This window comes from Antechinus flavipes, chromosome 3 (assembly GCF_016432865.1).
Source record: "Antechinus flavipes isolate AdamAnt ecotype Samford, QLD, Australia chromosome 3, AdamAnt_v2, whole genome shotgun sequence".
Classification (NCBI taxonomy): domain Eukaryota; kingdom Metazoa; phylum Chordata; class Mammalia; order Dasyuromorphia; family Dasyuridae; genus Antechinus; species Antechinus flavipes.
This window is the reverse complement of record NC_067400.1, coordinates 584,054,256-584,074,348: the sequence shown is the minus strand read 5'-3', so window position 1 is coordinate 584,074,348 and position 20,093 is coordinate 584,054,256. Positions and strand designations below refer to the sequence as shown.

The window sequence follows — 20,093 nt, the reverse complement described above, 5'->3', positions numbered from 1 at the left end:
CATATCCAACATATAAAGGACTGCTTGCCATCTGGGGGAGGGGGTGGAGAGAGGGAGGGGGAAAAAAATCGGAACAGAAACGAGTGTCAATATAATGTAATTATTAAATAAAAAATTTTTAAAAAAAATAAAAAAATAAAAAATAAATAAAAAATAAAAAGGTTTAAACTATTTCTCAAAGTAAATGCTTCAGTTAGCTATTTCAATATGATTTTTAAGATAATTATTTTTAAATATAGATTAATAGTGGGCAGCAAGGTCCTGTTATCTGGAAGATGTGAGTTCACATCTAGATAACTTACTTAAGGCTGTGGAAATGGAAACCAAGTCGCTCAAATCTCTATCTTTCTCAGTTTTCTCATTTGCAAAATGGGGAAAATAATAGCACCTACATCCCACAGTTGTAATGGAACTCAAATGACATAATATTTGTAAAACACTTCACATATTGCCTAGGATATAGTAGGTACCATGAACTCTTTTTTATTATTTATCCTGTTCCTTTTTTATTTTGGCTATTTCAATTTTGTCACTATATTTAACTAGTGTTAGTTAAAGATTTAGTCACTCTGTTCATGTGCATCCAAAACACACAAACAGGCATGGAAAGATGCATCCAATGATGAGGGCAGTACAATCCAGGAAGACTCCGGGACAGAGAGCATGTGATCCTGGCCTCAGTCCTGCTCCCGCCCGCCTCTCTGCAGACTTAGGGGGCTGCCAGCAGGAGGCACTGCCTCGGTTTGCTCACCTTGCTTTTTTCTCTTGTTTTTTCTATTCTTTGTAATAAGGGATGGCTGAGGGAAGAACATACATAAAATGAGAAATGAAGATGATGTTTGAAAAAAGAAGACATTAATAAAATCTGCAAAAAGAAAACAGATGGCATCAAGCAGGGACTGGCCAAACCACCTGGAGCGCGCGCCCTAACGCCCAAGACAAGTGCATTCAGCAATCATAGGAGCAGCAGGCCCAAGTGCCAAGTACAGGGAAACAACTCTGCTACCAGAACTGTCTGCTACCCAAGCGCACCAACCAAGCGGGGTCCCACAGATGGAGCGGGCACAAAAGGGCGCCCTGCCTGCTGGGAATGTCGGGCTGGGCTGAGGCGCTGCTCAGACTTCCTGACCTGGGGAGGGGGAGGGGAAGGAGGTTCCCACTTCTTTACTCTGTTATAAAGGACGACTCTCTAGCGGGAAAGGAGAGGAAAAGTAATCCAGCGCTCTTAAGTAACGTAGAAATAAAAGAGCTCAATAGAAAAATAGGAATACAGTGATCACAAAAGCTAGCATGACCTCATCAAGAACACACCACACCAAACTAACTTCCTTTTTCCACAAAGAAACTAAACATGTAGATTGGGGAACTCCGATAAATATAGCAGACCTCAATTTTAGCAAAGCATTTAACAAAGTCTCTCATCCTATTCGTGTGGGGGAAAAGGAAATGACTCATACTGTATGACAGTCCAATCATACGTATCCCGCTCCCAGTCCAGCCTTTACAGCTATCAACTGAGAAGGTGGTTCCTATGGAGAAAGGGCCAGATATTCCCATCAACAGCCAACCAACTGCCAACCAACTGCCAACCAACTGCCACACACAGGCAGCCAAGGCAGCCCTTGCTAAGGTAGCAAAAAGCCCCTGAGGAAGAAAGTAAAGGTGATCCCGTGCCAGCAGGATCACACCACTACCCTAATTACCAAATCCCCTCCAACCCTGATGGAGACAGCCCAGGATCCTGAACCTAAGAGCTGTGGGAAGAACACAATGCCTTCAGCCATCATCCTAGGACACCACACAAAGTGGAGATGCAGTCTGGGAGCTGCTCCTGTGGGAGCTGCAGCCACAGCATCTGTAGACCCAGAAAATAAAGTTCTTGTCACAAAGGCCCTGGCAGTGTCAGATTATCAATACCAGTGCACTAAAGACTATGAAACCCTTCCATCTGACTTGCAACTGAAACTTGCCCTATGTGTAGTCTCCCTCATTAAAATGTGAGCTCCTGGATACCCCCAGGGCTCAGCACAGGGCTTTGCACAAAGCTGAGCACATAGTAAATGTTTTATTCATTTAGTCGTTCATATTTGGAAAAGATAGAATGTCCAGATCCAAAGAATTCTCATTAATGATACAACGTAAACTTGAAAGGATGACACCCGTGGACTTCCCCAAGGATCTACAAACTGACTATTCCAAGCTTTTTTTGCTTATAATGTAGAAATGGACAAAGATGGCATCTTCATCTAAGTGACAACACAAAGTTGGGAAGGACAGTTAACAGAGACAGTATCAAAAGTCAGTATCAAAAAGATTTTGAAAAACTCTCTAATAGATGAAATCTAAAAGGGATAATGTAAAGTCTTACCTTTAAGGACAACAAATAAACTTCCCAAGTACAAGATGGCAGAAGCAGGGCTGAAATGTCGTTTGTCTGGAAAGAGTCTGGTGGCTTCACTGAACAGAAATCTCAGACAGTCGACAAATGGAACATGCCAGCTGGGAAAACCAAAGGGATCTTGCACTTCTTTAAAAGGCATTTCCTTTCAGGCTTAAGGAAGTGATAGCTACCATTGCTGTGTGGCTTCCTAGACAGCCTACATCTAGAGTTCTCTGCTCATTTTAGAAGGAAATAAATAAGTGGGGATAAGCCCAGAAGAGAAAATCAAAATGGTGCCGACACTGACAACTATGCCATAAGAGGATCCCTTGGGAGAAAGGGTTCTCTAAATATGCAATGGACAGTTATATGAAAGTGGAATTATAAACTTATTCTGCTTCACTTCATTGCCAAGAATTACATAGGAAAAGTGAAAAGATAAAGCTTTCATTTGAAGTGAGGAAGGAGTAGGTTGTCCCTTAATTAGATGACCAATGATCAGATGGGATGCAGGAAGGATAAGGGCCTTGTTCAGACATGAGTCGGAATAAATGACTTGCCAATTATTTTGAACTTAGATGTCCAAATGAACCCAAATTTTTGGGGTACATGAAGAGCTCTTACCTCAAAAAAGAAATTAATTAAATATGGCTCCTAAGGAGAAGTACAGAACTAAGTACAGAAGGCACAAAAAGGAAGACTGTCTCAATAAAAGAAAGCTATTTTTAAGAAACAAAACTATTTACCAATATAAAAAGAATATCATCTGAGCTACTCTCTCCCTAGAAATGATCATACATCTTCAGAAAGAGCTCTAAACTCTATGATTCTATTATATCAATGCTGTTGATTGCATAACAGATAGTTCTACTCCACCCAAAACATGGATAAAATTATTTTTAAAATCACTCCTAACTTTTATATTTTGTGAATAAGTCTATATTGGATATTTAAATGAAGGAATAATTTTCATAAATTAAATTATTAATAGAAATTTTATTTCTGAATCCTTTAGCATTGAAAACCAATAGTAACACATTATCAGCCATAGGCCATTTCTTAATAAGGATACTTCAAGAATAAGATTATGGCATTAAATATATTTTTTCAGTGGACTCACTAATCTAAAAAAATATACACCACTGCAATTGCCAGAAGAAAAAAGGGTTAAGAATGAGTATGCAAAAAACAAAAAGCCTAATTTAAGATTCACCCAGACTTAAATGCTCTAAATAATTTATCTGAGGTTAACAGATACATTTTAGTGAGAAGCATTTATCTTCTACATTTGATCTTGTTGGCCTTTGCAGAGTTATCATCATGGATTCAGAGGATTTAATGATAGGAGGAACTTTTGAGATTATCTAATCCAACCCTTTCACTTTATAATTAAAAATCAAAAAACTCCAACAACCTTGAAATCATAGGGAAGTAAAAGGACTTGCCCCAAGTCCTACTGCTTGAAAAGAGGTGAACCAGAATGCAAATCTAGTTTGACTTCCGAGCTAATGTTCTTCCCATAATATTATTCAATTAAGCGAAATTATTCCTAGAAAAATGCTTTGAAAACACTAAAGTACTATGCGTTTGCTGAGAAACAAATCAAAGAATAATTTTAACAACTAATTTTTAAAGAAACATTTATCAAATGTTTACAGTATATATGGAACTGCATTTTGCTAGGTGCTGAGCATACAAAGGCAAGTTGTGAGACAGACCCTCCCTGCTCTTAAGGTCACAATCTAGGAGGTTAAAGACTCATTCTAATCCAGTTAGCTATCATTAGTATTATTGATAAGGTCTAGATTTAGGGAACCAAAATGAGATTAGGGTTTCTGGTGGTCAGGGAGTTAAATTATAAAGTCTACTGGCAGGACGGGGTTCAGGGAACCACATGGAGAGGTTTGGCTCCCCTGCAACCCCTTGGGATTCGGCACAAGGGTAGGGAATTTTGGGGACTCCCTTCTGGTGGGGCAGAAATTCTCTGTAAAGGAATTTACAGACCCAAAAACCTAGATTGATAAAAGAGTTTATTATGCGGACTGGAAGTAAGGTTAGAAATCCTGGCAGAGAGGCATAAAGTCTGGTTAGGGAAATAGGTGAGGTTTATAAAGAAAGAGTGGCACTGGAAAAGAATGCTCCAGTGGACAGAGAGAGGATTTTAGATTGGTTCTTTTATAATAGGAGCTTTGGCTACCTACCAGCTGAAAGGAGCTCCTGGGTGGAGTTCTACAGTCTGGGATTCAGCTTGAACTGAATTTGAATAGAATTCAATGAGTTAAAGGCCTGAACCAACCCCATCTAGATAACAAGAATGAAATTGTTTGTCCCTCAGGTGGGGTCCCTCACTGAGGCAGAGTTGAAGGAGATTTTCAGAGCTTTGGAGTCCCTTCTTCATTATAACTAGTCATCCTTTACTGGTAATACAAAAAAAAAAAAAGAACAACAACAACAACAACAACAAACAACAAAAAAGAGTATTTTAACTACCAATTTTGTTTAAAAATAATGGGACCATCAAAATAAGTCAATTCATACAAAGCCATATAATAAAAAAATTCTAAATTAGCTTTCAATGACTAATTAACTTTTTCTAAACACAACTAAAGAAGATACCTGAAAACCAATGCAGGATGGAAACACATCAAGAATTAATTGTAAAGCCACTTGCATTTTATTTTGCTGCTGCTTTTTTTTTTTTTAACTGGTTTGATTTGATTTTTCTTGTGCAGCACAATAATTGTATAAATATGTATGCATACATTAGATTTAACATATACTCTACCATGTTTAATATATACTGGACTATGTGCCAGCTTGGGAAGGTTGTGGGGAAAGGAGGGAAAATTGGAACACAAGGTTTTGCAAGGACTAATGCTGAAGAATTGTCCATGCATATGTTTTGAAAAATTAAAAGCTTTAATTTTAAAAAAATTAAAAAAAAAAAAAAGAATTGTAAAGCCAGTAAAAATCTTTGATTCTAAAATTTGACATGGCCCAGATAGACAACGGATTTTTACTTCCATGGGAAAGACATGAGCTTTCAAGTCAAAAGACCTATTAAGGCTTGATCTTTAACATTAACAAATAAACAAGACACTTCTCCATTTCGGGAATCAGTTTCCATATCTATGAAAAGATGGAGTAGCTGTGTTTCAGTCAATTACTAGATTAGCAAATTTGTGGTCTCAGCAACATTAAGAAATCAAATAGAAATCTAGGCAGTAAATGCAAGGCCCAAAACACACGCAGAAACTTCCATACTGGGAGTTTATCTATGAAAACAGGGAGAAAAAGGAAATACTCAGTATCAAGTTAAAATCACTGTTTTCCTTATCTCAAGTCCTAACTTAGGCTTAGAAACCCTTTCCTAGTACTTTTAATCCTAGATACCCCTTTTTTCTCTCTGTTGACAATCTGCAATTTATCTCATATGCATGTGTATGTCATTTGTACTTTAATAAACCAAATAGTTGAACAGTTGATTAGTGATGTAACACATGAAGATCTGTGCTGATCAAATCAAAATCAAATCAAAATAAAAGGTCAAATCCCAAAATGCCTAGCTTTTTTTTAAAGCATCGGTTTAAATTCTATGAAAGTATGTTTGCAAGTATGGTGACATAGAAGATAGAAGATAGTGTTGGGGCTGGAGTCTGGAATAGAGACCATGAACCTCTCCATACCTCCCTCATCATCCAGGTACTGAGCCTCCCAGGCACGGGTGCAAGCTCAGTAGAGTGGGATGGAGTGGGGAAGAGGAGCAGGAAAAGGAAAGGAAGAATGACCACTTGGAGAGACAACAACAATAAAATGCAACTTTTAATTAGTTTTATCATTTCTAGAACCTAGTACATAGCTTATTGTATAGAAATGTTTTTCATTTGTATTTGTATTGCCCTGTTTATTATCGATCATGGGCCAGGTACAGGGCTAAGCATTAGGGATACAAAGGCCAAGCAGTCCTTCCTTACATTCTAAAAAGGGAGGCAGCCAGTCCACATATCTAAGCATATAATACAAAATTCATTCAAGACATCCTTGGAAAGGAAGGGGACAGCGGGAAAGGCTGCATGTGGAAGGGATCACTTGGGACTTCCTGAAGAGGGAAAACATTCTGAAGAGGGCATGCAGCCAGTACAAAGACCCAAGACAATAGATAAGCCTAAGCTCTTTACATTCAGAGCAGCATTTTTCCAACCAAAGGCAGAAATGAAGAAGGGAGATGGTCTGGGGACTGTAGTATAAAAGAAATTGAGGGAGAAAGGCCCAGGGCTCTAAGGACACTAGGGCCTTGTGTCGGGATGACAAAGGCACACAGTTTGGCCAGCATACAGACTAAAGACTAGAAAAAAAAAGGGTAGCCTGATATTTTGAAGGGCTCTAAATGCTTGTTGGTAGCATTTGAATATCATTTGGTAACATTATCCAGCTTGACCCAAGAGAACAAAACAAAGACAAATGGGTAGAAGGTATAGGGCGACAGATTTTAGTTAAGTATAAACTACCCAACGATAAAAATGCACAAAGTTCCCTGAGGGTAAGACTGATACTTTTTTTCTTTGTAGCTCCTAGCCTCCTATTACATATAGCCACAATACCATGGGCTGCACACCAGGGGCAACCATTGCAGGTGCTATTGTTAAATAATTAAACAGACTGCCTTGGGATGCAGTGTGCTTTCCAACCATTGAGACAATTCCAGTCAAGGAAACAAAATTATGTTTCTTTTAGAATAGGATTAACAAAGAAAACAAATTCTATTGAAATACAGTTATTAAACTGTAAAATCAAGTTCACATATCACAGAAGACTTTTGCAGGCCCTTCTAAAGTCTTTATTCATGATATGTATGCAATTAAAATCTTACTTAGGCCCTTACTACTTAGATAGTGGCTGTTGACCCCTAGAGCTGAAAGAAAATTGGAGGAAATGGCCCTCTTAGGTCTAAAGATAGGTATTAAGAATCAGCCTTAAGGAAAAAAAAAAAAAAAACTTAGTTGTGGGCAACATCATCTCCTTAATGAATAAAAAGTAACTCTTCCAAAAAGTTTTTTAAAGTTAAAACACATAGACTTGTTCTGATTGTCTTTTTCAAACTTCTCTTTCCTTAGTCTTTTCCCTTTTCCCATTAGCCACCTGTCTACTGTTTTCATTTAATAGATACATCTACTTCTTAGAAGACCAGTGGTGGAAAAAAAGCTGTTTAATTGTCAAATTAAAAGGTTACTCCTTTACAACTCACTGCTTTTTGCTCTGGACTCTCCAAAAGTAACAGAATGTATCTAGCTTAACAAGCTTAACATGTAGCCATAACTACTTCTATTTGATCAGACAATACAATCATCAAGTGATACAAAAAAAAGCAATATTTTACATCTTCTAAATTCAAACTCTTCACTTTATCGAGGAGGAAAGTGGGGTCCAGAAAATGGAAGTGGGTGCACTTGCACAGTTCAGCACCCAACCCTCCAAAGCTTATAGACTGCAGTGACTTAGATCTCTCCTTTCTCCAAATCATCCCCTAAGCATCATTCCTTTTTTTCCCCTTTTTCCCCCAATCTATTTTATTTGAAGAAACAGAATAAGCAAAAAGAAAAAGAGAAAAGAAATATAAAACAAAATGAAACAAAACAAAAAAGAACATTATCATGTGTCCAGCAGAACATCAGGAAGGATTCAAAAGATATATATTTTCTTAATTTGGTATATGTTATATGTGTGTTATGTATGTATATGTGTGTATATACATACACACACATACATATGAAAGTAGAAGAAATTATACACTCATTAGTGCCCATCTTTTCTCTATTTCCTTGTAAACTGTTCTTTTGTCTTCTCCTGTGCACCTTATTTATTTTATTCTTTTTCCTCCTTTTCATCCCACCCCTACCCTCAAGGAGTCTATAATTAAAAAGGATATATTTATACATACACACACACACACACACACACACACACACACCCCTCCCTTTTATCCCCATCACCACCACCCCCAAGTAAGCTACAGTTAAGAAAAGATACATTTATGTATAGATATGTAGATATAAACATACATATACATATAGACTCACCCATAAATATACCCCACTTACACATGTGTTTCCTCTCACTGCTGACACATAAAATTCTGCTCCTTAACTTGGCTTACTATTACTTAACCTCCCACCACCCATGGATCCCTCCTTGGACTTCTTCCTTCACCTTTGGCTTTTCCATCCACTGATCCCTCCCCGCTTCTTTATTTTTTGAAGGTTGGTATACATTTCATGATATATATGTAGTTTTACCCTATTAAATCCATTCCTATATGAGTAGGTGTTCAGAACTACAAGCTCTCCTTCCCCCACTAATGCCTCTATCAATCTTTCTATCGAGCTTACCCTACTGTTACCTTAAAGTATACATTTCCTGTGTAGAAAACGCAATTTGTCCATTTTGACTTCCTTAAAATTGCTCCTTGATATTGGTTCTTAGAAGTTAAATTTTCTTTTAAGTTTGGTTTTAGTTGATAGAAAGTCCTGATAATCTGCCAAGCTCATTGAATGTCCATTTTTTCCCATTGAAAATTATAATTTTGCTGAATATGATATTTTTGGCCACAGGCCTAGTTCTTTTGCTTGTCTATAGATATCGTTCCAAGACCTGCGATCTTTTATTGTAACTGCTGATAAATCTTGTATAATTCTAATTGTAGCTCCAGCGAATTCAAATTTTCTTATTCCTTGCAAAATGTTCTCTTTGATCTGGGGGTTTCAAAATTTGGCAATAATATTCCTATGTGTTTTCCACAAAGGATTTCTCTGAGGTGATGATTGGTGGATTTTTTCTATTTCTACTTTCCTCTTATATTCTATCACTTCAGGACAATTTTCTTCTGTGTTATTGTGTCAAGGTTCTTTTTGTTCTGTGCTTTTTAAGCACAACTTTCTGGCAGTTCAATTATTCTTCTATTTTCTTTTCTTGATCTGTTCTCTAAATCTGTTGCTTTTCTTATGAATTGTTTCACATTCTGTTCTATTTTCTCATTCTTTATAATCTGTTTTGTCATTTCTTGATCTCTGGCTTCCCCTTGGCCGAGTCTAATTTTCTAAGAGTTATTTTTATCTTTGAGACTCGGCACCTCCTTTTCTAATTGGCTAACTTCTTTTTCATAATTTTCTTGTTTTTCTTGGATGGCTTTAATTTCTTAGTTTTTTCTCAAATGTCTCTCATTTGATTTTTGAGTTCTTTTATAAATTCTCTCGGGTAGGGCACTATATTTCACTATATTCTTTGTCATAGAAGATTTTGGTCTTTTTTTTTTTTTAAACTAAAGTGTCCTCCTCTGAAGATGAATCCCAGTCTTCCCTGTTGCCATAATGTGTTTTAATGGTAAGGTTATTTTTTCTTAGCCAGTTCTTTTTTTTTTTTCTTTTAAATAAAAGGTCTAAGAGATATAAGTGTAAGCACTTCTAACTGTGGGATAGGGGGATGGTGCGTCTGGCTCTCCTTCAGCTCTCCCCTCTGACCAGAACGCCCCAAGCAAGAGCTCCCCCATGGCTCTTCCTTACGCTGGACCCATCTCAGCAGCACAGCTGGGCCTGACCTTCTCAATCAGCTGAGGTTCACTCCATCTTTCCAGGCTCAAACCCCACCCATTTTCCCCCAAACAGTCTGGAGGTGAAAGGTCTGGGGTACCTACAGAGGCTCCAGCCACACCCAGCAGGCCCCAGGGCTCCCCACTTGGTGTCTTTGTGGTGTGTGCAGTTCAGACAGGTCAGTCCCAGCCCTGGCCTGTCTTCAGAGCTTCTCAGACCTCTGTTCCACCCCCAAGTCTTCTTGGTTTTTTCACCAATCTGTGTTCCTTCTGAGGCGCAAATCTGTTCTATTTGTGGGGAAATCAGGAGAGCCTGAAATTTACCAACCTATTCCACCATCTTCATAGAACCCTTCACCTAAGTGTCATTCCTAAAACAGAGTTCTAAGCTTGTTATTTTCCTATTGAATAAACTTGAGTGGCCACCTGTAACCTTTAACATCAAATACAAACTCCTCCCATAGGCTCACCTTAACCAAAATATCATGCACATGATACATTTGTTGATACATTAGAGGAGGGCACTAGTAAGGGAACTTACTAGTTTCTCCAACATTTAACATAGGTGGCCACAGTCTTGGCTATTAAATACTCTTGCCCTCTGGAATTTTCATACGCTTTCTCTTCAACTTCTTTGTTTCTCACCTTTCTTCTCCTCAGCCAGTTCATCTCTACTCAAGACTCCTAAGTGTGGGTATTGTCCAATGCTCTTTTCCTGGATCATCTTTTCTTACTTATCAAATAATATCAGCTCCCAGGGGTTGAAATATCTCCATACAGATGTTTAAGCTTCAGTCAGTATCATCAACTAACTGCTTTTTGGACAGTTCTAATGAGATGCCCCAAAGGCATCTCAAATCTAACATGTCCAAAACACAACTCATCTTTTCCCCTACACCATCTCATCTTTTCGGAAATCCCCAAATATTATCGAGATCACCACTCAGAAGTTGGCAACATCAGCATTCTAATTGACTTTTCACTCTCACTCAATCCCATAGCCATCCATTGCCAAAACTTGCGGTTCCTGCATCTATACCATCCCTCCCATGACTAGCTTCTCTTTATCGATATAACTAACCCTCTTAATTGAGAGTCTCTTTACTTTTTACTTAGATTGTGAAAAGAACTCCTAATTAACTGGTCTTCATCCCTCAATTCTCTCCCTGTTCTAACCTATCTTCAAAACTACTTGCCCAAATGATTTTCCTTAGGCGCCGACTTAGCCATGTTTCTTCCCTTTTCACTACACGGGAGAGGTTTCCTATCAATTCTGGGATAAGATATAAACCTCTTGGTTTTCTAACCCCCTTCACAATTCAATCCCAACGCTACCTTCTGGGGCCTCATCACTCTACAATCCAGCCAAGCTGGCCTTTCCTATGTCTGTCATGTCCAGGCACAAAGCCTGGACTACACGTCTTCAACAAATCCTCAGAGAATCAATCTCTCTTCCTTCAGGATACATTCTTGTACCAGCTCCTTGATGAATTCTCTCCCAAGTCCCCCAAATGCCAGAGCCTTCCTTGCCTAACTTGATTTTTTTTTTTTTTTTGGGGGGGGGGGGGAAGAGGAAGAATGGCCTGGGAGATAAAGAGCTGGCCACAGAACCAGGAACACCCGAGGTCAAATCTCTGACACATACTGAGTTGTGTGATCCTATAGTGCTAGTATTTAGCACAATGCCTAGAACATAGTAGGCAATAAGCAATGTTTACTGGCTACTTCTGAGTGCTCCTGGCAACAAGGATTGTAAGCTGCACACAAGAGGCTGAGATAGACACTGATAGAAAGAGCTAGCACATATGGGAGTTTCTATACCAGTGATGTCAAACTCAAATAAAAAATGATCTTTGCGTACCACATACTGACTTAGAAAATCACAAATTAATATTATCTATGTTGTACTGTATTTTTATTTATTTTGCTAAACATTTCCAATTACTTGGAAGTTTTGCTGTGGGTTTTGACATTTTGACACTTCTGGCCTATGCCAATGAAATAACAGGTCCATTTTACACTCACTGTCTATCTATACCTGCACATGGGGATGCTGTGCTTTGCCAATATAACTCCTTACAGGCGGGACTGATTTTTGTTGTTCCTTAACTCCCAGTGTCTAGAGTGGCACCTTGCACATTGTAATTAATAAAAACATTGTGAGTGATTGAAGCATTGGCTGAAGAGCCCCTCCTGGCCCCTCTCTCCAGAATCTAGGGGCTGACCCACATCATCATCTCCTTAAGTGTCCAGTCCTCACTCGTACCACTCTTCCCTCCTCTCTTCTTCTTTCCAGACTTCTCCACCCTCTCCCCAATACTACCTCCTTTCTCCCCTTTTAGTGTTGGCTTCCCCTTGTTAGAATGCAAGCTCCTTAAAGGTAGAAGGACTGTCTTGTTTGCTTGTTTCTAGATCCCCAGAACTTAGCAGTTTCCAGAATACAGTAAGTGGCTAATAAATGTTTTTTCTATGTCTCCCTCCTATACCTCCCTCCCTAGGGCCCTATGTCTTCCCTCCCTATTAGGAGTCATATGCTTTGTAAAGTGTAAAATAATGCACGAGTTTATTACAACACAATATTTAAGTACACAAAACATCACTGCAAAAGCCATTCACCAACAGACTCAAAGAATATGAACAAATATTTTTAAATGGTTCGAAGTACTCTCAATAAAAGCAATGCAAATCCAAGCAACCCTTACATTCTACTTCACATATTGTCAGCAAACTGGCAAAGATGACAAAAAAATGGGAAGAGTCAATGTTGGAAGGACTATAAAATGATAGCCACACTAAAGCACTGTGAAGCTGCAGCATGACTCAGTGCAATCATTCTAAAAAAGTAACCTTGGATTTATGTAAATAAAATGTCTAAATGTCTATATCCTTCTTACCTAGTAAATATCCATTTCTTTTTACTAGTGATTCCACTGTTAATCATATGTCCCAAGAAGGACACTACAATGTGTCCTAAGGACACATATGCCCCAAGGACAGAAGGGTCCATACACAACAAAAAAATTATTGCAGTACTTTTTTTTTTTTTTTGGCAGAAAAGATGGGAAAACAAAAGTATTTGTGTCCATTAAATGAAGGCATGGCTAAACTTTGTTGTTTATGAAATTAATGGAATATCATTGTACTATAAGAAACAATGCAAATGATGAATATAGACAAGCATGAAAAGACTCACATGAAGTGATACAAAGTGAACTAAGCAGATGCAGGAAAATAAAATAGATAATAACAATGACATAATTGGAAAGAACCACCAACTCGCCAAAAAGCAAGCAAAAGTGAATACTGGAAAATTGCAAAGAAAAGACTAGTCTCTAAAAGAGAGAGACAGTAAAATACCTTCCCCACTCCTTTGCAGGGGGGAATTTGAGAAGGGGGAGCCCCACAGATGTGGAATGCTTCACATGCTTTGCTCAATTTCTTTCTTTTTTTTTTTTTATTCTATACCATAAAATATGGCTCTCTGGGCAGGGAAAGAGGACAAACATGGGGAAAATGAGGCAATATAAAAAGAAAAGATAAATATTTAGTTTAAAAAACATATCAACATAAACTAGAAGAAGCACAATCTGAATAAGTAATTGTCCAGCTTAAAAGCCAATGATTGCTTAACATGTTAAATATACTTTATAAAAAATAAAGCAACAACTGCGTTTAACTTTAGATTGTGATCTTTGCTTAAAAATCTATACCCACAGAACTTGATTTGTTGTCCACATGAATTTGGGAAATGTTTTATATACATTTGCGAAGCTGCCATGTTATCTGTGTCAGTGCTGGGATGAAATACAATGAAGTTATCAATATGAGACAAATTTGGTAAATACATATTAGCTTAAACAAGTCAAATTCCACTCACATTTAAACTCAAATTTAATTCTTATGAAGAATGGTATTCTTAATAGAAACATTCAACAAATCAACCCATTTGAAATAAGTTGCTAGTAGGTGGTATAGGTCATTCAAAGTAATTGGGAGATCCCCAAATATTCTATTTCAAACTACTCTCTAAATACTAAAAGTAGGGAACTTGAAACATTACAATAATTTTAAAATATCTCTTTACTTCTTTTGACAGTTTCAGGAAACTATGAAAATAAAACAAGGTTGAAATTTTCATGAAACATGGGGGAAACTGTGACTGTTTTGCTATATTCAGAAAACAACAAAGCTGTTCATAGGGAGTTTTGGTAATACAATTCTTTTAGGATTGTCACAATTGTAAATTTGCCCCCTTAAATCAGCTAAAATTCATTTCTAATTACATTGCCACATCATCCTGTAGCACAACTCAGGAGTCATCAAGTACAAATTTTTCACTTTACAGAGGATGTACTTGAGACCAGAGATCAGGTAGGTCACTTGCCCGGGCTCACAAAATAAGGAAAAGGCAAGGCTGGTACTTGAATCCAGGTCTTGACTCCAAAAACAGTGCTCTTTTCCAGTATGTGTTGAATTGCCTGCTTCCATTATTATCAATTCTTTTATAACAAAAATTGACTGAATGTCTGCTACACATAAAAATTATGCTACAGAAAATTTTCCACTAATAATCCACTCCTCACTGTTAATTTTTAAGGAAAAAGAAAATTAAGCACACAAAACAAGCTATCTTCATGTACTACCCTCAATCCTGATTAAGCCTATAGGGGAAAAAGAAAAAAACAGACTGGCTAAGAAGTCTCTTTGCGGTTCAGTTTCCACTTTAAGTGGTAAGAATAAACCATAACACTGACAAAATGGAGTTTGACCAAATATTCCAAAACATGTTACGTTAGGCGTGGTGCGGCTGTGAAGCAGAGCAGCAGCCTGAGCGAGCCGGCGGCCCCGGCGTACTCACAGTGCTGTAAACTGCCGAGACCGTCGGAGTGAAGATTCGATCTTCCAGAGGCTGCTGCACAGGTCCTCTCGGAATTCTAGAATGGTAAGTTAAGGATAACAGAACTCAAACGGATTATGTGCTATAAGAAAAGCAAATCACAAAGACAAAATACTGGGTGTTTTGAAAACACAGGGCCCCTTCCCCAAAATGAAGGCAGGGCCTTCCTCCACACTTCGGAACTTCCAAAATCAAACATACACACACACACACACACACACACACACACACACACACACACACCCCCCAATCCCTGTATAAACTCACAACAGTAAAAAATAAACTGTCCTCCAGGATTGACGCAGGGCAGAACAATTTCCTACCTTACCTTTCAAGAGAAAATGAGCCAGGAAACCAAGTCAGGGAGAGAAAAGTTATTCATCAGCACTAGAAATGCTGACTAAATTCTAGCTGCTGGCTGCAAGGCCTGCAGAAACAACTTACTATACAACTGTTTCTTTACTGTTTTTCTTTTCCCATATTACAATTTTTACCAATCTACCCCAAGAAAACTTTTTGTTGAAAGCCTTTTCCACATATCCCAAATTTAAAATATTTTTGAGTACTTGTAGTGAAATATATTTGAAGACAAAATATAATCATTTTGCTAAGTTTCAGAGCAAGGAATTTCAAAATCCTAAAAACCGTCTTATCCAATCACATTGTTGATAAGTTCAATGCATAAACACCAGAGCTCTTAAATGGTTACTGCCAAAAAGTTACAGTCCCAAAATGAACTGAAATATCTCTGCTTTAATTCCACTTTTCTGACTCTTTCCCTACATCAAATCTAATGTCTTAACTATACACTAAGGCAGATTTAGAGTAAAGGATCTGGATTCAAATCATGGCTCTATCTACTTGATTTTGTTTCCTTCTCAAGAACTCAGTTTTATAATCTGTAAAAGTAATAAGATGAACAAAATAATCTCTAATTTCTTTTCCAACTGTAGAGGTTATAATTTTAATTCAAGAATCCAACTTGGAGCCAAATGCTTAAAAGTGACAGTGCTCAATAACACCAATTTTAGTAAAAATAACTTTAGTAAAGCAGGCTAAAAAAATCCACTTCCAATATTGTTTTTTATTGTATACAGTAAGAAATATGGGGGCAGCTAGGTGGCGCCGTGGATAGAGCACCAGCCCTGAAGTCAGGAGGACCTGAGTTCAAATGTGACCGACCTCAGATACAACACTTCCTATCTGTGTGACGCTGGGCAAGTCACTGAACTCCAATTGCCTCAGGGGAGGGGAAAAAAATATGGTAAACACATTAGCTGGTTTTACTCTTTTTAAATTTTTGTTCTTAGTAGTAACTCTATGGATAATGGAGTGAGGCAACCATTATGAAATGAATATTAATGTAAAAACCAAAGGCAACAATAAAAAATTTTAAATCAAATTCTAGTAGATAAAAAGAAATATAATCATTTATTCCTGAAATCATTAATCATTTCTTTAAACACACACACACACACACACACACACACACACACACACACACACACACACACATTCTGTTCAAGAACTTGGAAAGTTCTTGAAAGAAAAGTGTTGTATAATGGAAAAAACCCTGGAGTCAGGTGACCACTCTGCCACTAAAGGACTGGGTAACCTTGGACGACAACTATCAGTTCAGCTCCATTTCTTCACTTGCACAATAAGGAGATGCACTAAATGATGTCTAGAGGCCAGAGAGACAACTCCAATATTTTATGCAGCTAGTATGGCTATTATCCTCTCTGGATTTAAGCAGAGGCTAAAAGTACAAAATTTAGCTCAAAAAGCCTAATACTCCACAAAACTAAACTGCAAAGGTTTTTCCATGCTCTATCAAAAAAAAAAAAAAAATCTGGTAAAGGGGCAGTTTCTCAACAGTTTATGGCTAATTCTGGAGAGCAATTTGGAACTATGCTCAAAAAGTTACCAAACTGTGCATACCCTTTGATCCAGCAGTGTTTCTACTGGGCTTATACCCCAAAGAGATACTAAAGAAGGGAAAGGGACCTGTATATGCCAAAATGTTTGTGGCAGCCCTGTTTGTAGTGGCTAGAAGCTGGAAAATTAAAAGGATGCCCATCAATTGGAGAATGGCTGGGTAAATTATGGTATCTGAATGTTATGGAATATTATTGTTCTGTAAGAAATGACCAGCAGGATGAATACAGAGAGGACTGGCGAGACTTACATGAACTAACACTAAGTGAAATGAGCAGAACCAGGAGATCATTATATACCTCAACAACGATACTGTTTGAGGATGTATTCTGATGGAAGTGGATCTCTTCGATAAAGAGAGCCTTAATTGATCAAAGATGGACAGAAGCAGCTACACCCAGAGAAAGAACACTGGGAAATGAATATAAACTGCTTGCATTTTTGTTTTTTCTTCCCGGGTTATTTATACCTTCTGAATTCAATTCTCCCTGTGCAACAAGAAAACTGTTCGGTTCTGCACACATATATTGTGTCTAGGATATACTGTAACCCATTCAACATGTAAAGGACTGCTTGCCATCTGGGGGAAGGGCTGGAGGGAGGAAGGGGAAAAGTCGGAACAGAAGTGAGTGCAAGGGATAATGTTGTAAAAAATTACCCTGGCATGCGTTCTATCAATAAAAAGCTATTAAAAAAAAAAGTTTATGGCTAATTAATCCTTCACAAAGTCTTGCTGATTCCTCTAGACTGAAGATTATCTCCAATTGGAACAAAGCTTTCATTGAATTAAACAGAGTTCTGCAATAATCACATGATTAGCAGAAAACATGAAGTTAAGTCTTTCTTCTAAAATGCTGTTTCTGCTCTCTGCAGCTAGAGAATGAGTGCTACTATATGAGAATCAAGTCTCCCATCAGTAATCAATACCTAAAGCTCTATGCATTCTTAGGTCATATTACAAAGACAGAGAGAAGGTTCTACGTTCTTCATGCCCATTTCAATGATTTCATCACTTCATGAAATTAATTATTCACTTTTTCTCAAAGACAATCTCAAAAGACAATCTCAAAGACTACTAATTTCCCAGTAACCCTTTATCTCAAGCTACTACTGGAGGATGCTGATTTCATTTATTTCATTCCATGTGAATTATCTATGAGGAAAATGGTATAATATGGTAAATTAATAGCACTCTGTGGTCCTCTTTGTATACAGATCTTTTCTAAAAGTCTTAGGAAAAGAATACTGAAAATGGAATCCAGGAGACCTATATCTAATACCGGATCTCTCTCTGACCCTGATTTGCCTATGTGTCTCTAATTCCTTATGTGCTTCAGTTTCACTATTAGGAATAACAGTAATATCATAAAGTATTTTGTGGTTATTAAATGAATAGATGAATGTGAATAAAGTAATTTCCCTAAATTCCTCATGGGAATGTTAATCAAATTAAATGAACATCACAACCTCTAGAAGGGGTCAATGAAATTGTTGACAGCTCAGAAGTACTTTTCATTTTTTTAATCAATTTAACTATATTTACATGAAGGTCCTTTGGGAATAATAGGCTGACAAAAAATATTACAAGCTAATCCACTTCGGGTTGGTTCCTCCCTACAGAAATGAATTGAGCACTGGGTTTGAGAACACAGAAGTTGTGGCCAAGCTAGTATTCAACAGTTCATGGACTTAAAACACTTTCAAACTGAGCCCCCTCATCTAACATATAAGGAACTTAAGCAATTTGCCCAAATCCTACAGAGAATGTTAAAGGTAGAGCAGGACTAGAACCAGGTTCTTAATCATGGCCTTTGCCATGATTTTTTTTGGTATAGCATCTCAATTATTTGATCAATCATAAGATAAATAGAATGTTTTGTTATCAAAGTTGAAAAAAATTGTTGATTTCAACAATTCCAATATTCCAGGGCATTGGTTTAAACCAAAAATTTTTGTCTTGTTTTTATTCTGGAAACAAATTAATGAGAAAATGCTCTGAGCTATTATTCTTTACTATCTAATCATAAACAGCAAGATCAATAAAACAAAGTATTCACTCTACATTTAGTTCTACAGAAAAATTCTGAGTCCTTAAGTGCTCCTTCTCAATTTTTTTTTGCTAGCATCTAGCACAGGACATGCATGACAATTTGGAAACCCAGAAAGAAGAGTTTTTGTACCAAACCCTCCCTTTTCCTAACAGACTCAGGCCTTGCACCCATTTTTAAAAGATAAAACTATCCAATCATAAAAGTTCAGACCCATTCCACTTGTCTTCCCAGGACTTTTTCCTGTGAGTACCTAAGAACTTACTGTATTTTGGAGTCAAGACTAATCACAAATACTTTGCTCTGAAGGCATCAGAATTAACAAACAAATAATCCAGGAAAAAAGATCACCACTATCACGTCTCCTGAATTAATTGCCTTGTTTTATCACTTTATCTTAATGATTTTTTACACAACCATTTCTTGAAGGCATTCAATTTTCTTTTCCTTCTCATTTGCCATAGAATATTGTTTCCAACCAGATAACTATCAGCTTGGATAACTTCTCTTATCATTTTGTTAGACACTTATTTTCTTTTCTAGTCTTCAAAGTCCTTGGATTTTTCTCCCTTTCTCTCAGGGAACTTATCTGGTCAAGTGAGATATATGACAGACAAATTTTCTTTCTAAACTTCTTTTGTAGTTAGTACTTCTCCTCCAACCTCTATGGACTGATGGTTACTGGACAACATATGAGCTGGGGGAGGGGGATAGAGGAGAAAGGGAGAAGAAAAAAAAAATGGCCAAGGATATGCACTGTTGTAAGGTGTCCTTACTATCAATTCCCAAAGCTAATGAAATTCTAGAGCTGTTGCCCACACTCTCCCCAAAAAAGAGGGAAATCCTTAAAGGAACACTAATTATATAACATCCTAAAAGATAAAATACTTGAGGTTGTGAAGCCTTAAGGACTTTTACTTGATCTCTGTTGGTTATGATTAAAAACTTTAATAACAATGTGAAGAAGACACCATTTCACATGAGGAAAAAAATAGGTCTGACAAAAAATGGGTAAACCAAAGATGCACCTCAACTTCATTTACTTAACAATAAAAACCAAAACATAAGAGTGTTCAGAAAAAATTATACCGAAGTCAGCTTTTATAGTCAAGCCTTATTCTGCTATGGTCAAGATGGGTCTTAGTTTCCTAACCTCTAAAATGAGCGTAGTATTAACTCAACTACTGACTTCATGGTGGTGATGGGGGGACCATATGATATAATCACTGTTAAAGAGTTTTGCAACAG

At 37.4% G+C, this 20,093-nt stretch overlaps 1 protein-coding gene across 11 annotated transcripts in view; it reads right to left on the bottom strand.

Moving 5' to 3' along the window:
• Positions 1-20,093, bottom strand: part of EIF4G3 (eukaryotic translation initiation factor 4 gamma 3) — a 386,518-nt gene that overhangs the window by 267,690 nt on the left and 98,735 nt on the right. For 10 of the 11 annotated variants that reach the window (XM_051988328.1, XM_051988326.1, XM_051988317.1 and 7 more), the window contains exon 2: positions 14,821-14,896. The exons of the other annotated variant lie outside the window; for it this stretch is intronic. The gene's annotated coding sequence lies outside the window, so the exon portion shown is untranslated. The remainder of the gene's footprint in view (positions 1-14,820; positions 14,897-20,093) is intronic. 11 annotated transcript variants of the gene reach the window in all.